General features: G+C 34.9%; 1 pseudogene; it reads left to right on the top strand.

The window, feature by feature from the left end:
* Positions 1–19800, top strand: part of LOC139844872 (beta-galactosidase 10-like) — a 28386-nt pseudogene that overhangs the window by 7156 nt on the left and 1430 nt on the right.

Below are 19800 nucleotides of genomic sequence, written 5' to 3'. Positions count from 1 at the left end.
AAACAAATAAAAGTGGTTTTTTTAATCTTAAAACCAAAATTAACATTAAGCACCTTTTTATAAACAGGTTGGATCTCAAACTTCTACCATTGAAATGATACCAGATCAGTTGCAACCTTCAACAAATTGGGAAATTTTTGTTGAGAAAACAGGGATTTGGGGAGAGCCTGATTTTACTCGCAACGGCTTTGTTGATCACATTAATACCACAAAAGATACCACTGACTACCTTTGGCATATTATCAGGTTCATGTTTATAGAGAACTCTTCGTATATATATTAGTCAATAAATGTCAAAACTGAGGGAGGTTACATTTTTTTCTTGCAGAGTATATGTCGGCGGGAATGTAGAGCTTTTAAACGATGGAAACAAACTAACGCTCACTATCCAATCAAACAGCCATGCCCTTCATGTCTTTGTGAATGGTGTACTTCATGGTTGTATGCTCAAGATGCCTTATTCAAAAGTTAAGTTTCCTTTGCAAAAATTATAGTTTGACCTTTAGTTTGACCTTTCGTATATCAGATAACGCAGCTGGAGACAGTAGTGTTTCACAGTTCAACTTTGAGAGTCAGGTTTCTTTGAAGGTGTTAGATTATGGAGACATTTATACAAAACGAGAAAAAAAAAACTGTTTCTACACTTGCACGGATTTTGCAGATTTCGGGAAGCGTGAAGCAGTCAAATGCGGCGCATCTTGACATGGATGCGGCGCATTCATCGAGCAAAATAGTCCGAGAGTTATTGATGCGGAGCATTGAGCTGATATGGCGCATCAGGGGCCAGATACGGTGCATCACCATCTCGATGCGGCGCATCGAGTGCTGGTACATGAATCTGGAACGTGGAAATTGAAGGGATGCGGCGCATCACCTCTCAGATGCGGCGCATCGCCTCTTTGTCAGCAATTTGGCAAGTTGCAACCTTTACATCAGAGCATGCTTTGGCCTCCTTTCACTTTAGGTGCAAAGTTAATCACTTTACACCTAAAATTAGGGCTGTGATCATGCCATTACAAGGTGGAAAGCATGGCTAGATGGTAAACAAGATGATTACTTGTCATGATGAAGATTCCTAGCTAGTTGTCATGGTGTTCTTGTTTCTCCTATATATAGAACTCATTATATCATATTGTAACACACCAAATACAGATTCTCAGTAATAAACACTCTCTAGTTGGTCTGTGGACTAAAGCAATCACACCGATTGCATATAACCACGTTATATCTTGTGTCGTTCTTACATTTTCGCATTTATTATCTTTCGTTCATTAAGTGGGTTTGAGTGATCTTGATAGAATCACTACTCGGCTAATAGTCTTGTAGAATTAATAGCGTTGTTTGGATCCTAATATCCTAACAGAAGGCAGGAGGGGAGTATGAAATTGCTATTTTGAGCATGACTGTTGGCCACCAAGTAAGTTAGTTTATTTTATCTTATTATTTTTTATAAGATGTAAAAAAAATTCGATTGTGATCCTGGGTCTCGTTAAATAGAATGCAGGAGCTAATTACGAATGGGTTGGCGCTGGTTTAACCAGTGTGAAACTTGTAGGTTAATCAAAATGGACCCTTGGACTTATCTAACAACAAATGGACCTACAAGGTAAACTCAAAGATTAATCAAAATATGAGGTTTTAGGAGATAAAAAAAACTCGAACAACCAATACCAAATTTTAAAATAGAAACATTGTTCTCCCTGAAATTTGACATTTTTTTTCTTTCTGGTTTTTGCAGATCGAGTTAGAAGGAGAACATCTTGGTCTGCACAACGGTGGTGCTTCAAACTGGACATCGGTTTCCGAACCACCTAAAAATCATCCGTTGACATGGTACAAGGTATGCAATCCATTAAAACTATACGAAAAATGCTTACATTCAGTTGATTCAGCCTATTTCCAACCATTTTCTAAAAACTATTTTGTTTACATATTATAGAAGATGATTATGACTATGACTAATATTTAACTCTTGTAGGCTATTGTGGATGCCCCACCGGGCGAGGAGCCCGTTGCACTCGACATGAGCCACATGGGAAAGGGCCTAGCATGGCTAAACGGGGAGCAGATCGGAAGATATTGGACGACCCGTATGACTCCAACCGATAAGTGTGACAAAGAATGCGATTGTAGAGGCAAATTCAACCTTGATAGATGCCATACAGGATGTGGACAACCGACACAAAGATGGTACCATGTTCCAAGATCTTGGTTCAAACCATCAGGTAATGTTTTAGTGATATTTGAAGAGACAGGAGGAGACCCTGTTGGAGTATGATACAAATTCAAAGCGAGCGGAAGCATTTTTAAAACTTTACAAAATCATACTCTTCCACGGATCATTGTACAAAACTTTAGCAAACAAAACAAAATTAACGAAATTAAACAAGAGAAGATTAGAATACAACCTTTGTAGCCTTTTGAAGATCGAATCTGAAAAATCCAAAGAAGAGTTCCTCTAAACGGTAGACACCCAAAGTTCCAACCTTGTTTTAATCTATACCTTCTACTTAACGGATCTTTTCTTTTTCCTTATTTCCACCAAAACCAAACCCAATTATAGATCTCAAGTATTTTGGTTACTTGAAAAAGAGAAAGAGAAATATCATTTTGTATGTGTGTTTTTGTATCTCAAGTTTCTATATCTTTTCAATATCAAGATTTGGTATTATATAGAATTAAAATTGATACAATAATACATATAATACAAATATAAAGATTTTGAAAGATTTGCAAAATCAAATCTTTATATAAAATAAGATTTACAACTCAAATCAAATCTTATTTATATCAAATCAAATCTTATATATTATATAAAATATGATTATAGTACAAATCTTTATATAAAATAAGATTTATAAATCAAATCAAATCTTATTTATATCAAATCAAATCTTATATATTATATAAAATATGATTTGCAAAATCTAATCAAATCTCTACATATTTAGATTTGTAAGTATATGTACACACATAAAAAAAACTTACTTAATTTATTAAGCCATTAACTAATGATTAATAAATTAATTTACGATTAGAAGGTATATCAAACAATTTACGATTGGCCTTTGTGTGTGACCGAATAGGATAAATGGACTTTTATTATTTAATGTCATGGGCATATCTTCGGAATATATGTACCACGGTCAAACCACGGTCGAACCATAGCCAACCCGAGAACATATTTCCAACAGACTCCCACTTGCACTGACATTAATAATATTGGCTAGTCTTAAAGACACACCATGTGTAACAACTAGTCTGCTACGTTACACTCCTATATTTTTATTTATATCAATCATCCTTTTGTTCTAGATATCTTTATGAACGTGTGACATGGTTAAGTGTCAATCATCATCGTTCAAGATTATATTTCCCGATAGAGATTTGTGGTGATCAAATAGACTGCTATTGCATCAATTCAGTCGTAGCATGGCCATGCATTTAATGCAACACAAATCAACAAGGGGCCCAGAGATATCGCTTCAACTTGCTATGAGAAGAAGGAACAAATTGCTTCAACTGTATAGACATCCACCACATCCCATATTGTACCTGATCTGACCCCTTATGACTGGCATTTACGCACAGCGTTAAATACAGGTCAAAGTAGAATATAGTTTGTGTCAGGATTCCTCATACATATCCACTCTAGGATAAATGATATTACCATCTTAGAGCTTACTTGTGACTTAAAACCATGAAGTAGCATCTAAGTGTGGTCATTCCAGAACCTTGAATCAACTATCAAGTTCCTCATGAATGTAGTTTCATATAAGCCTATATTACTACACTTCATAGCAGCCTTAATTCAATTCTCTCTTCCTTAGAGAATGACCGACTGTGGAAGTTTATGAAATAGTATTCATTGGAAGTTAAAACATGCAAAATGAAACATGGCAATATACAATGAAATGATCGCATCATGCGTATAATATAATCTCAATATATTAATCATCAGATCAATTGCAACATATATTATTGCCCAATGTTTAAAGTTTCAAACTTAACAATCAAACTTTATCATCAATGACACGAATGCCAATAGACTTGCTATGAGCATCATGCTTAGTCTGTGGCAAAGGCTTGGTGAAAGGATCAGCCAAGTTCTTAGTCGTGTCTACTCTACTTAATAATATGTCATTTTCTGCTACAAGTTGACGGATGTAATGGTACTTTCTGAGTATATGCCGTGTGTGCTTTTGTGACCTCGGTTCTTGAGCCAAGACAACCGCACTCACATTGTCGCAGAAAATCTCAACAGGATCATGGATTGTAGGAACCACTCCTAGATCCCTAATGAATTTCTTTATCCACATGGCCTCTTTAGCAGCTTCATTTACCGCTATATACTTGGCTTCTGTCGTAGAATCAGCAATAGTACTTTGCTTGCCACTTCTCCATGTGACGGCTCCACCGTTCAACATGAATACAAATCCTGATTGTGAAGAGCAATCATCTCTATCTGATTGGAAACTAGCGTCTGAGTATCCTTTGACGCTCAGCTCGTCATTCCCACCATAGACCAAGAACATCTCTTTGGTCCTCCTAAGATACTTTAGAATGTTCTTGACTGCTATCCAATGAGCTTCACCAGGATTGGCCTGATAACGACTAGTCATGCTTAGTGCATACGACACGTCAGGCCTAGTGCATATCATCGCATACATGATCGATCCTATAGCTGAAGCATATGGAGTACTACTCATGGTAGCTGAATCCAAGTTAGAATTAGGACATTGAGACTTGCTCAATATCATTCCAGGGTTCATAGGAACGCACCCTTTCTTAGAGTTATGCATACCGAATTTCTTCAGTATCTTATCTATATATGCACTTTGGTGTAGCCCAATTAATCTCCTTGACCTATCTCGATAGATCTTTATTCCCAAAATATATGATGCATCTCCTATGTCTTTCATGGAGAAACATTTCCCTAGCCAAGCTTTGACATCTTTCAGTGTCGGGATATCGTTTCCCATGAGTAACATGTCATCGACATATAGTACAAGGAAGACTACAACACTCTCACTAGACCTAACATAGACACATGGCTCATCTTCGCCTCTAATAAAACCAAATTCTTTGATCTTCTCATTAAAGCAAAGATTCCAGGTACGAGAAGCTTGTTTAAGTCCATAAATGGACCTTTGAAGCTTGCACACACTATTAGGATACTTAGGATGTACATAACCCTCAGGTTGTGTCATAAACACATCCTCTGTTAGTTTACCATTAAGGAAAGCTGTTTTTACATCCATTTGCCATATCTCATAGTCATAAAATGCAGCTATGGCAATAAGTATTCTAATGGATTTCAACATAGCTACTGGTGAAAAAGTTTCATCATAGTCTACACCATATTGTTGCGTGTAACCCTTAGCCACCAGTCTGGCTTTGAATGTGTGTACATTTCCATCCATATCGGTCTTCTTCTTGAAGACCCACTTACAACCAATAGTTTTAATACCTGGTATATGATCAATCAAGATCTAGACTTGATTATCATGCATGGATTGGATCTCGTTGTCCATAGCCTCCTTCCATTTGGCAGACTCGAGGCCTGTCATCGCTTCCTGATAGGTAATAGGTTCATCAGAATCTATATTTTCGTCATCACCCTCAAATATGTGTAAACTATATTTCTTTAGTGTTCGATACACTCTATCATATCTACGTATGGGTGGTGGCTATAGGTCAGTTTCTCTTTTAATTGCAGGCTCGTCGACCTCTTGAGGAGAATCGGTTCTAATATCGGTTTCCATGTCGGTTGATTCTTGAATTTCTTCAAGGTCAATTTTGCTCCCACTGGTTCCTTTCGATATGAGATCCTTTTCAAGGAATACTCCCCTTCGAGACACAAAGACTTTGTTCTCAGTAGGGTTGTAAAACAAATATCCAAAAGAATCAGTCAGGTAACCAACAAATAAACACTTTTCAGATCTGGGTTCAAGTTTATCTTGAGCTTCACGACGAACGTAAGCCTCACAACCCCAGATTCTTAGATATGAGAGAGACACAGTTTTACCATGCCATATCTCATAAGGTGTTTTGGAAACTTTCTTGGTTAGGATGAGGTTAAGGATCCTTGCGGCAGTTTGTAGGGCGTAACCCCAAAAACTGATTGGAAGCATTGTGCGGCTCATCATGGATGGAACCATATCAAGTAATGTTCGATTCCTCCTTTCAGCCACACCATTATGTTGTGGTGTTCTAGGAGGAGCTAATTGTGAGATTATCCCACAACCCCGTAGATGATCACGAAATTCATCATTAAGATATTCACCACCTCTATCAGATCGGAGAATCTTAATTCTTTTGTTCAGTTGATTTTCTACTTCGTTTTGGTATGCCTTGAACACTTCAAAAGTTTCAGACTTTTGTTTAATTAAATAAACATAGCCATATCTACTGAAGTCATCAGTAAATGTAACGAAGTATCGTTCCTTGTGTCTAGTAGGCGATCTGAACGGACCGCACACATCAGTGTGTACCAACCCCAACAGATCATTTGCCCGTTCACAGCTTCCTGTGAAAGGTGCCTTTGTCATTTTTCCTGATAAGCAAGATTCGCATTCATCATACGATATTATATCAAATGATTCTAGAATTCCATATGACTGGAGTTTGGCTATGCGTTTCTTGTTTATGTGGCCTAAACGACAACGCCATAGATACGTTTTATCCAAAACATCTTTGGATGAATCAACATTGTAGATTGAACTATCATTTAGCTTTGTTGTGGTTTCTAAGATGCCTTTACAAGGACTAGCCTTGAAATAAAACATCCCATTTTTGTGAACAAGTATTGATCCATTATCAAAACTAAAATTAAAACCATCATTAAATAAAGCATCAAAAGATATAATGTTTCTTGCCATTTCGGCACTGTAGCAAACATTAGATAAAACAATACATAAACCAGAATTAAAAGAAAGCTTGTATTCTCCAATCATGTCAACAGAGGCAACATTCTTATTCCCCATGATTAGATTAAGCTCCCCGGTCTTCAGCTTCCTACTTCTTGTGAGTCCCTGCACATTTGTACAAATGTGAGTACCACATCCCGTGTCCAATACCCAGGAATTAGAAATAGTAGTATTGTTTAGTTCAATCATGAACAAACCTGAAGGTACGGCGACTCCCTTAGCCCGTAGTTCATTAAGTTCCTTCAAGTACTTAGTACAATTGCGCCTCCAATGTCCTTTATCCCCACAATTAAAGCATATTGCTTCTTCAGGAGACTTGGTTTGCGGGATCTTTGAAGTAGAAGAGTTAGCAATGCCCTTAGGTTTAGGTTTGAAGTTGGACGTGCCAACCTTACCCTTGCCCTTGTTCTTGCCCTTTGCTTTGTTTTTCTTCTTCTTAATCCCACCTTCACGAATGGCTAGAACGGTAGTTGCGGGTTTAGCTTTGGCCATGTTAGCCTCAGCGGTTTTTAACATGCCATGGAGCTCCATGATTGTTTTCTCCATATTGTTCATATTATAGTTCATAATGAATCCTTCATATGCACTAGTCAGCGAGTTCAGGATAAAATCCGTTGCAAGCTCCTGACTTATGGAAAAACCAAGGCGCTCCAACCGGTCTATGTACCCTTTCATTTGTAGTACATGGACACTAACACTACTTCCCGTTGCCATTTTGCAAGATACGAGAGCTTTCACGGTGTCAAACCTTTCTTGCTTGGCTTGTTGTTGGAACATGTCCTTGAGTTGGTTAAGCATGTCATATGACCCTAAGCTCTCCATGCCCTTTTGGAGCTCTGGAGACATGGTCGCCAACATCAAGCATGCTACCTCATTAGACTCGGAATGCCGTTTTTCAAACTCGTCCCTAGCCGCTTGAGTAGCTCTCGATCCGGGTTCTGCCGGTAAGGGTTCCTCAATAGCCCTGATCTTTCCTTCCATCCTAAGAGCAATTCTTAGGTTGCGAAGCCAGTCCATGTAGTTCAAACCCGTAAGCTTGTCCTTTTCGAGGAGCCCTTTAAGGCAGAAATTAGTGATTGATGACGGAGTAGGATTTGTGTTTGTTGCAGACATCTGTCATATTTTTATTTTTAAAGTAAGTTGTATTAGTTAGTTTAATATGTTTAAACCTTGTTAAGATAATTACCCAAGTGTGTTTAATATTCAAACAATTATAATTAACAAGGCTAAGATCCATATTTCACTTATGTTAACGACGGGTTCGCCGCGGATCGCCAACCATAAGCTATTTAGGTAGGTAACTATATTACCAATTTCATCCATTATGAAATTCTTAGGTTCTGCGGGATTTAGTGATAATCAATTATTTCACTTGGCATGTTTAATCCCTTCTACGCTAATCCTTCCTCGTTTTGGATTTGCCGCAAACCACGATTTCAGATTGTAAACCGTCCGTGATAGATACACGTGAAATCCGGCCCAAGACTCTCGGTGAAAGGATCCGAAACTAATCATCCGGACGTTGTCCATATTGATTACAAACGAATTACAATAGTTGATAACATTGCGAGGTACTTGCCCTCTATATGATACATCTTACAAACGTTGCATTTATTATTAAAAGGCAATCTATAGTTACATCCATAATTGACATATTCGCCTGACATTTCATAATATTCAAATGACCTAAACCGCCATTTACTTAATAATAGTCTCTATGAACTTCAATGACTCGAATGCAACGCCTTATGATATAAGTCCTTAATGGCCTCAAGTAGTATCCTTAGTACGAGATAATGCACAGCGGAAGACTTAATTCATACCTGAGAATAACATGCTTTAAAATGTCAACATAAAGTTGGTGAGATATAGGTTTAATGTCGACAGCGATATAAATATAGACCACAAGATTTCATATATAAACATTTTAATAAAAATATTCTAAGTGGTTGAGCACTTGGTAACCATACTTAACAATTAATCACGTCGCATATTCCCTTTAATATGAAATCTTACTACACTGTACCAAGTGTAGACACGAAACGAAGTACTGTGCAACCGTTGAATACTGGTCGTCCAGTCCGGTTGGGGTTGTCAGGCCCGATAGATCTATCAACAGGATTCGCGTTTACAATACCGCTGTAAATATTAGTTACCAAGCTACAGGGAAGTATGCCAGTGGTACAACTCAACGTAGAATATATTTTTCAGTTACTTGTGTCCATAACGTAAAACATAAAATACATGTATTCTCATCCCGAAATATTTAGAGTTTAAAAGTGGGACTATATACTCACTTTCGTCTTGAAGATATATATAATTTGACTTGGTCTCCGGTTGATATCACGAACCTATCCATATATAATATATCAATACCTTTTCTTTTTAAACAAACATCACATATATATACTTGTTATACTTTTAATACTTTGAATAATTCCTTAGTCCGTAGTTAGCAGCTCGTTGTTAGTAATTCAATTTTAATGGTTCATTTTTAGATGTTTAATATACCCGCAATGAAATAAATAAAACCCCCAACGAAATAAATAAAACCCCATCGTATATGTATTGGTCGAGATTAATCTTGACCCACGGTACCGGTGTTGTCAAATGACGTGTTGCGTACATAAAGTACCGGTGTTGTCAAATGACGTGTTGCGTACAAACATGGGATCTTATGATTAATCTTCTCGTGTTGTTTACGGGTGATCCTGAACCATATAAAATTGAATTATAAGTACATATATATAAAATATCATGTTATCTTAGAAATATGTGATTTATTTAATTTTTCCCAATTAATCCCGAAGTTAAACAAGTCTAGGATAACCAATTTTGTTTCGGTCATAGTTTCTTCGTTACAAATCCGTTTTCGTTGATTCAACTTGCCATCTCCTTGGATCAAGTCCCTCTTTAAGACTATGAACTGAAAATACCTTGGTTTGTATTCAAAATCACACGGCATAGGTGAAACTTTAGTGAAACTTATGAAGTTAAACATTTTTGTTACAAAAAAATAACACTTAATGACCATTTTTCTAAAAATACTTATACTTTGAATTAAATCATGAAATTTTTATGTGTTATCATATTCATAGTAAAAATTATTTTTCCAGAAAATAAACCTCCAATTCAAAGTTTAAAATGGTTTTTAATTATCCAACCCAAAACAGTCCCCGGTTGCACTCCGACGTCGTAAAAACAGTTTTTAAGATATTCTTTGAAAAACCAAGTTATACCTTGTTAAGTTAGCATATATTTAAGTTATATTACAGGTCTTGAAGTATTTTAAAAGTTAAGTTAGAAGGATCTATTTAGTTTGCAAACAAGTTTGAAAACTTTCAAACTATGTTCTTGTTGTTAAAATTGTATACCACAAAATATGATAGCTATATATATATATGAATCGAATAAGGTTATGAACATAGATACTACCTCAAGTTCCTTGGACAAGGTTGCTGTAAAAGAGGAGTAAAAAGCTAGAACCAAAAGGGTGATGGAATTGGATGAAAGATTGGAAGTAAGTTTGTGTTCTTGGAAGGATTTCTTGAAGTATTTTTGTATGGTTTTCTTATGGTGTTTAAGTAAGGTTTTTGAAGCTAAATGATGGGGAAAATGCTTGGAGATGATCAAGTATGAAGTTAAGAGTATTTTGAGAGAGAAATGGAAGTGTAAGTATGAGAAAATGGGGTGAAGAAATGGTGTGCATGCATAAAAACGTTTTTAGGTTATAAAGGAAAAAAAAAATACCTAACTTTGTTTTCTTGCTAAATAATTCATGCTACTTGACAAATGGTTGGTTCCACATATTTCTTAATCATTTAAGGCTGCTAAGGAGCAGATTTTTATTGGTATATACCAATAGTAAATACATCTAGAAGCTGCGTATGATACGGGTACATATACCCTAGGTATACGTATAGAAATCTTTGAGAAAACGGAACGAGGATTCAAATATAGCTATCTTTTGTAAATATACTTATATTGTTTTATGTATTTAAGTCTTTAAAAGTGATTAAATACATTACTTATACGATATATGTATAAACATTATAGGTCATAAGTATTTAAGTCAAATAACGTTACGTATGGTTATCGTTTTGAAAACTTAAGTTAGTAGTTTCAAAATATACTTATAACTTATTGTTATTAATACAAAATGAGATATTATAACATTCTTAGATCATGTTAAATATGTATATATACATATATATACACAAACGTATAATTATCATATATTGTATAGTTCGTGATATCATCGGTCAAACTAGACGGTCAAACGTTGTGTAAAACTCTTTTCGAAAACATAAGTCTCAACAATTTGGATTGCTTATCATGTTGGTAAGGTTTAATTTATGTAAATATTAATCTTATGAGTATAGAACGATCGAAAAAGTGCGGGTCAACTTTAGGGTTTTTGCTTATCGTGTCGGAACCATATAGAGATTAGAGTTTAAATTTGGTCGGAAATTTCCGGGTCGTTACAGTACCCACCCGTTAAAGAAATTTCGTCCTCGAAATTTGGTAGAGGTTGTCATAAATAACAATAGGAATGTTTTCATGACGAATATGAGGTAATAATTAAATTTTATCATTATTGAAAGATTTAGATAAAACGATTCGGTTATGTGAGACGCACGAGCGAAGCTATCACAAAAGAGTGAAATGAGTAAATATAGAATTGTTGTAACCGATGACGTGATTATGATCGATTTCCGGGATTTAAGGGTTTTAAAGAAAATCTTATGTAATAAGATTTAGTTTTGCGGCGATCAGGATCTTCTTTGATTTAACGCGGCAATCTGTTTTGATTTCTTTGTCGAATATTTCACTATAAATTTACCTCCTTCCCTTTCTTTCTTCCCACATCTTCTATTCTTTCTCTTTAGTTCCTACTTTAAGACATTCGCTAATATGCTCCATCCCATTCTAATCCTTGTTATATTTCTAACTTTCATATCTTTCATTCTTCTTTTTCATCTATCACCAGAAGAATCTATTCTCTTTTATCCTTTCCTTGGAATTATAATGTTTTTAATTCTCCCGTGCCTTTACGTTGCAATACGTATTGATATGCACGGTTTGTAGTTTCGGGGTTGTTGTTAGGTTTTATACCTTCCCTTATATTTCGATGTTCATACTCCCGTCCCTTAAAATCATTGTCATCCACAGTTAATGCTCTCTCTTATTTGCTGTGGTTTATGTTCCTATTTCTATTCTGAGGTTTTGTCCCTTCGTTTCTTCTTCCCGTCCTCGAGCCAAGCGAACAATGGTCCGAAATTCGTAGGTAGGAAATTTGGAATGAACCTAGCTATTGGTTTTAGAATGAAATTGTAATGACACGATCTTGATTCGTTAAATTACTCGAATATTCCGGAAAAATAGAACTATCAAGGTGATACGTTCTAATATGTTTGGAGACTTGATAGAATGTAAGAGCCGTGTAACATGGCACATGATGACGGTACTGTGAATCATCACATTCCATTAGAAACTTAACATGACTTACTGTAATATAATAAAGTTGATCAAGTTTCATTATATTATACTAATTCATGCATCAGTTCCCAACACTACTTCAAATCATTTATATTTTAATCTCGGAGGTTTCAGAATTTAGAAATTAACACAGTTTCTTTTATATTGTAACGCAGATGTTACGGAGAGATAAATGATCGCAGATAGGAATAGTTGTAAAAATATCTCCAGAAATATGAAAAATATGTATAACGAATGATATGAAGATATCTTATAATATCTAAGATAAGATGATGATGAAAAATATCATCCGGGCAAGGTTTTGAATAAAGAGTAGGGTTCTTACTGACGGTTTCAGGAGGTACGGAATCGTTTGTATTCTTTGAGAGCAGGTTCAGTCCCTGTGATTTATCCACAGCCTCTTTCATACTTTGCTTCATCCGTTTTCTAGTTCCAAATTTTTTTTTTTTCAGCTTTACCACCTTACTATTCTTTGTCATCAAACTTTTGACCGTTAAAGTCGTTTACAGTTTTTGCTGCTTCGTTAGCATTTCAAGAACTATTTCATAGTCCCGGGTGTTTTTCAGAAACTTCACGTTCAGATTATGAAATTCTTAGGGATAGACATTATATATATGATGGAAGAAGTTCCGCGAGATTTTCAAAATAATGATTGTTGATTTCGCCAAAAGGATAACGATCTGATGGTGCACCTGTTGATGTTGTCGAGGGATATAAAAGGTTTTCCGGTAATGACGGCGAAAGGACAAGGTATAAATATCATGATTATAATAGAAATAATCTCACTGAAAAGTCGAAGTGGAGCTGTGACAAAATTAGCTTCTTGAAAAGGAATTGTAGGGTTGTTCTTGCTAATAAATGGCAAAGGATTCAATACGTTATGTGTTAAATTATGAATTTGGGTTCGAGAGTTCTTCAGGTGTATAACTGTATGTATAAATCTTCATTCCGTAGGCGAGGTGCGGCGGGTTCAACTTCTCGGTCGAGGTGTTTTTAGGAATCATGAAAGGATTTGAATGCGAATTGTAATCGTCAAGTTACGAATGAGGTTTAAGATAAAATCAAGTGGCAAGCTTGAAGAATTGTTTAGCTTCATATGTTACAATCAACATTTTAATTCATTTTAATTGTCCAGAGTTAGCCGGAACAGTTAGCTTGGAATCCTTAATAGATTTTTAATTAGTTAAATCGTGTGTTTCTAACAATTTTTTTTTTATTTTGTCCAATGTTTTCTTCTTTATGCCACTTGTTGGATTCTGGTAGGTCAAAATCCGAATATGAAATTTGATTGAAAATGGTTATTCTGGGGTGAGCGGATACGAATATCGGTGGTTGTAAGTAAGATAATAGATAACCGTTGAATCAGATTCAAGAATGTACAATATAACTTATTAATGTGAATTCTAAATATTCCTCGGGTACTACCCACCCGTTAAAATATTTTCATCATTAATAGTTTGTACGATGGAATTTTTAATTACTATCTTTATGAAAATATACTTGCATATATATTTTCTTCAGAGATAATCATAGATTTAATGAGTCAATAAGATATTAAACTCATTTGATTTATCGTTAATTCTAGATTACATAATCTCTAAGACTTTAGAAATTACATAATCGTCATACGATACGTAAAGCGAAGATAATCGATGTAGAACGATATATAGAACGAAGATCATACTCGAAGTACAGATATTGAGTCGTGTGATGTTGATATTCGAGATACAGATTGTGATGTTGAGATTTAAGGCGCGGTTGTGTTTGGGGTGATAAAGGTACTGTCGGCGTTGACGATGGTAGTACGGATTATGCTGCTGGTGCTGCTGTTGGTGTTTGTAACCTTCGCACCATATTCTCCAAAACCACTACCCGAGCACGGAGTTCGTTGACTTCTTCTATTATACCGGGATGATTGACGGTTGGAACGAGCGAATGAACAAGATTTGAAATATGGGATAGTATGTAATCATGACGAGATACTCTAGAAATGAGCGAGAAAATGGTGTTTCGAATAGGTTCGCCGGTAAGTGCTTCAGGTTCATCGTTAAGAGGACAATTTGGTGGATGGAATGGATCACCTTCTTCTTGCCTCCAGAAATTTAGTATATTACGAACCCATCCCCAATTCATCCAGAATAGATGATGGGAAATTGGTTGATCCATTCCGGTAACGCTGTTCTCGGAGCTCGAATGGAAATCCATATCGGCGAAGCTATCGAAGTCGGAGGAATTTGAGCTGGATGAAGAATCCATCTTGTATGGTCGGAGAAATGAATTTTTGGTTTGGAATAGATTATAGGAGTTGGGTTTGGTACTCTTCAATACATAATTTACATATGTATATATAATATCAAAATCCCATGAATTACGGAGAATCTTTGAAATACGTCAGGCAATGTCTATAGTAACAGATACGCTAGGATATGAATTTTGTCTATACATTATCGATGCACTAAATGCAGTAAGACGTGTCTAGACTTAAGAATGATAAGCAGGCAGTTCCCTAAGGATGATAAGCAGATGATTTCCGACTAGGATTGATAAGCAAAACTTTTGACAGGCAGACACGGTCAAAGTCCAGACTCACTTAATGTATCCTAACAACTACTAGTTAGACACACTAATGCAAGGCCTGGTTCGCTAAGACCAACGCTCTGATACCAACTGAAAGGATCCGAAACTAATCATCCGGACGTTGTCCATATTGATTACAAACGAATTACAATAGTTGATAACATTGCGAGGTACTTGCCCTCTATATGATACATCTTACAAACGTTGCATTTATTCTTAAAAGGCAATCTATAGTTACATCCATAATTGACATATTCGCCTGACATTTCATAATATTCAAATGACCTAAACCGCCATTTACTTAATAATAGTCTCTATGAACTTCAATGACTCGAATGCAACACCTTATGATATAAGTCCTTAATGGCCTCAAGTAGTATCCTTAGTACGAGATAATGCACAGCGGAAGACTTAATTCATACCTGAGAATAACATGCTTTAAAATGTCAACATAAAGTTGGTGAGATATAGGTTTAATGTCGACAGCGATATAAATATAGACCACAAGATTTCATATATAAACATTTTAATAAAAATATTCTAAGTGGTTGAGCACTTGGTAACCATACTTAACAATTAATCACGTCGCATATTCCCTTTAATATGAAATCTTACTACACTGTACCAAGTGTAGACACGAAACGAAGTACTGTGCAACCGTTGAATACTGGTCGTCCAGTCCGGTTGGGGTTGTCAGGCCCGATAGATCTATCAACAGGATTCGCGTTTACAATACCGCTGTAAATATTAGTTACCAAGCTACAGGGAAGTATGCCAGTGGTACAACTCAACGTAGAATATATTTTTCAGTTACTTGTGTCCATAACGTAAAACATAAAATACATGTATTCTCATCCCGAAATATTTAGAGTTTAAAAGTGGGACTATATACTCACTTTCGTCTTGAAGATATATATAATTTGACTTGGTCTCCGGTTGATATCACGAACCTATCCATATATAATATATCAATACCTTTTCTTTTTAAACAAACGTCACATATATATACTTGTTATACTTTTAATACTTTGAATAATTCCTTAGTCCGTAGTTAGCAGCTCGTTGTTAGTAATTCAATTTTAATGGTTCATTTTTAGATGTTTAATATACCCGCAATGAAATAAATAAAACCCCCAACGAAATAAATAAAACCCCATCGTATATGTATTGGTCGAGATTAATCTTGACCCACGGTACCGGTGTTGTCAAATGACGTGTTGCGTACATAAAGTACCGGTGTTGTCAAATGACGTGTTGCGTACAAACATGGGATCTTATGATTAATCTTCTCGTGTTGTTTACGGGTGATCCTGAACCATATAAAATTGAATTATAAGTACATATATATAAAATATCATGTTATCTTAGAAATATGTGATTTATTTAATTTTTCCCAATTAATCCCGAAGTTAAACAAGTCTAGGATAACCAATTTTGTTTCGGTCATAGTTTCTTCGTTACAAATCCGTTTTCGTTGATTCAACTTGCCATCTCCTTGGATCGAGTCCCTCTTTAAGACTATGAACTGAAAATACCTTGGTTTGTATTCAAAATCACACGGCATAGGTGAAACTTTAGTGAAACTTATGAAGTTAAACATTTTTGTTACAAAAAAATAACACTTAATGACCATTTTTCTAAAAATACTTATACTTTGAATTAAATCATGAAATTTTTATGTGTTATCATATTCATAGTAAAAATTATTTTTCCAGAAAATAAACCTCCAATTCAAAGTTTAAAATGGTTTTTAATTATCCAACCCAAAACAGTCCCCGGTTGCACTCCGACGTCGTAAAAACAGTTTTTAAGATATTCTTTGAAAAACCAAGTTATACCTTGTTAAGTTAGCATATATTTAAGTTATATTACAGGTCTTGAAGTATTTTAAAAGTTAAGTTAGAAGGATCTATTTAGTTTGCAAACAAGTTTGAAAACTTTCAAACTATGTTCTTGTTGTTAAAATTGTATACCACAAAATATGATAGCTATATATATATATGAATCGAATAAGGTTATGAACATAGATACTACCTCAAGTTCCTTGGACAAGGTTGCTGTAAAAGAGGAGTAAAAAGCTAGAACCAAAAGGGTGATGGAATTGGATGAAAGATTGGAAGTAAGTTTGTGTTCTTGGAAGGATTTCTTGAAGTGTTTTTGTATGGTTTTCTTATGGTGTTTAAGTAAGGTTTTTGAAGCTAAATGATGGGGAAAATGCTTGGAGATGATCAAGTATGAAGTTAAGAGTATTTTGAGAGAGAAATGGAAGTGTAAGTATGAGAAAATGGGGTGAAGAAATGGTGTGCATGCATAAAAACGTTTTTAGGTTATAAAGGAAAAAAAAAAATACCTAACTTTGTTTTCTTGCTAAATAATTCATGCTACTTGACAAATGGTTGGTTCCACATGTTTCTTAATCATTTAAGGCTGCTAAGGAGCAGATTTTTATTGGTATATACCAATAGTAAATACATCTAGAAGCTGCGTATGATACGGGTACATATACCCTAGGTATACGTATAGAAATCTTTGAGAAAACGGAACGAGGATTCAAATATAGCTATCTTTTGTAAATATACTTATATTGTTTTATGTATTTAAGTCTTTAAAAGTGATTAAATACATTACTTATACGATATATGTATAAACATTATAGGTCATAAGTATTTAAGTCAAATAACGTTACGTATGGTTATCGTTTTGAAAACTTAAGTTAGTAGTTTCAAAATATACTTATAACTTATTGTTATTAATACAAAATGAGATATTAAAACATTCTTAGATCATGTTAAATATGTATATATACATATATATACACAAACGTATAATTATCATATATTGTATAGTTCGTGATATCATCGGTCAAACTAGACGGTCAAACGTTGTGTAAAACTCTTTTCGAAAACATAAGTCTCAACAATTTGGATTGCTTATCATGTTGGTAAGGTTTAATTTATGTAAATATTAATCTTATGAGTATGGAACGATCGAAAAAGTGCGGGTCAACTTTAGGGTTTTTGCTTATCGTGTCGGAACCATATAGAGATTAGAGTTTAAATTTGGTCGGAAATTTCCGGGTCGTTACACTCGGGTATCGCGAAATTCACCTCACCCTTCCCAACACCCAATTAAAGTCCGGCCCAAGACTCTCGGGTATCGCGAACTCTAACAGGTAGAAGGTTCGGATGTGTGTACTACTCATGGATAGCGTAAAGTTTACATTTAAAACGGGTTTTTGTTTTCTTTTAGCAAAAGTAGTTTACACCATTTTAAAACATTTGCTAATTATGTATTGCGTGTTGCGTTTGTTAAACTAATTTTAACCAAACCGTTTTATATGATTATTGTCCCTTTTGTTTTTTTTTTTTAAACATTTTCTAGCTAGCATGGCATAGACAAATAATAAAACAATAATAATCATGACACGCAATTATCGGTAGTATGCCTCGAGTCCTATGCGTTTTTTCGGTGAGCCAACACACGGAAAAACATGGTCAACTAGGGACATAACCTTGTGTGAGAATTGGCTCCCACTAAAACCGCCATCTCCATTATATGCTCGGATGGGCCGCCTTGTGAATATCGTCTTCTTGATTTCAATCTTGGTTGCATTATCTTACAAAATAACTATTCTATTTTCTATACTATTACAAATACAATATAAATAGAAAGACGACATGCAAGTCGTTTAATAAATTATTATATTCATCCCGAATAAATAATAAATTAAATCATACAACCAAACATCCACACAAGGGTCTTATTGAGGCAAATACTACCGATTTCATACAACAATCACATACATAACAAATGGAGTGCCAACCGTCCATTTTCATATAACATGTTTCGATAAGGATTGATTTAAACAACACTTAATGGCACTTATAATATTCAATCCTTGTTTACATAACATATGTATGTAAACCCACTTCATATTTTGTAAGTATGGTTTTCATGCCAAAACCATCCAAATAAACATATTAAGTGAATCAAAACATGTTGGAGATTTATTCACCTTACCAAAGCATAAAGTCTAAAATTAATAATTTTAATTTTCTCATTTCATGTAAAACATGAAAAGAATTCATGTACTTTATTTTCCTAAACATTGAATCTTTAATAGTCAACATGCAAGTTACCATTAAAATTTTCGGATTTTGGCAGATTCATACATGTAACTTTAAATGGTCATATCTTACTCATTTCTAATCCGTTTTCGATGATTTTTTTTTTCAAATTTAAGTTCTTTCAGTTAGCTTTCAAATACAATTGGTCTCATACAATAATATTGAGTTTAAAGCCCCGAAACAGTCCATCAAATACGGACTGTCCAGGCTGAAAAAAATTTCTTAAATGAAAAAAATGAATTTAACCCATTTTACATTTTGCCAAAATCCAAGATTCAAATTAGTATTTAGGAAACATAAAACATAAATTATGATACTTGTTTTGCATGTTTGTTATGCATGATCATCTCCAAGAATCATGCACAACGCATCCATCAAAACTAAATATCATAAGAAAAGTTTGTTAAAACTTGTACAAGATGGCTCGGATACCACTGTTGGAGTATGATACAAATTCAAAGCGAGCGGAAGCATTTTTAAAACTTTACAAAATCATACTCTTCCACGGATCATTGTACAAAACTTTAGCAAACAAAACAAAATTAACGAAATTAAACAAGAGAAGATTAGAATACAACCTTTGTAGCCTTTTGAAGATCGAATCTGAAAAACCCAAAGAAGAGTTCCTCTAAACGGTAGACACCCAAAGTTCCAACCTTGTTTCAATC

This window comes from Rutidosis leptorrhynchoides, chromosome 4 (assembly GCF_046630445.1).
Source record: "Rutidosis leptorrhynchoides isolate AG116_Rl617_1_P2 chromosome 4, CSIRO_AGI_Rlap_v1, whole genome shotgun sequence".
NCBI classification, from domain to species: Eukaryota; Viridiplantae; Streptophyta; class Magnoliopsida; order Asterales; family Asteraceae; genus Rutidosis; species Rutidosis leptorrhynchoides.
Note: the sequence above shows the minus strand (reverse complement) of the source record. Positions and strands in the feature narration are given on the sequence as shown.